Source organism: Syngnathoides biaculeatus, chromosome 23 (genome assembly GCF_019802595.1).
Source record: "Syngnathoides biaculeatus isolate LvHL_M chromosome 23, ASM1980259v1, whole genome shotgun sequence".
Taxonomy (NCBI): domain Eukaryota; kingdom Metazoa; phylum Chordata; class Actinopteri; order Syngnathiformes; family Syngnathidae; genus Syngnathoides; species Syngnathoides biaculeatus.
The window spans coordinates 5,607,720-5,608,482 of record NC_084662.1 but is presented as its reverse complement, the minus strand read 5'-3'; positions in this window follow the sequence as shown (position 1 = coordinate 5,608,482).

The window sequence follows — 763 nt, the reverse complement described above, 5'->3', positions numbered from 1 at the left end:
GATGCTCAGAACTACTTCATCTAGATCCTTCCAGAATTTCTTTTTCAACTCTTGGTCACATCCTACCTGTGGGGCATAGCCGCTAACCACATTATACATGACACCCTCAATTTCAAATTTTAGTCTCATCACTCGATCTGATACTCTTTCCACCTCCAAGACATTCTTAGCCAGCTCTTCCTTTAAAATAACCCCTACTCCATTTCTCTTCCCATCTACTCCGTGGTAGAATAACTAAAACCCTGCTCCTGAACTCCCAGCCTTACTGCCTTTCCACCTGCTCTCTTGGATGCACAGAATGTCAACCAACTCCTGAGCTTTTCCTGTCATAGTCCCAACATTCAAAGTCCCTACACTCAGTTGTAGGCTCTGTGCATTTGTCCTTTTCTTCTGACGATGGATCGGGTTTCCTCCTCTTCTTTGTCTTCGACCCACAGTAGCTGATTTTCCACCGACGCCCTGCTGGTTAGCAGTGCCGGGGGCGGGCGGTGTTAACCCGGGCCACGACCGATCCGGTATGGGATTGTTTGAACGCTTATATTTGTTTAGCACAGTTTTTACGCTGGATGCCCTTCCTGACTCAACCCTCTGCATTTATCCGGGCTTGGGACTGGCCTACAGATTGCACTGGTTTGTGCCCCCATAGGGCTGCATTGTTAGTCAATGCTGTTCATAATTGCATCAGTGTAAGCAACAGAGCTCCAATTAGGTATTTCTCCACTTTAGCACAAATCTCCCTTTGCCCTACTGGGGTTTAGATTTG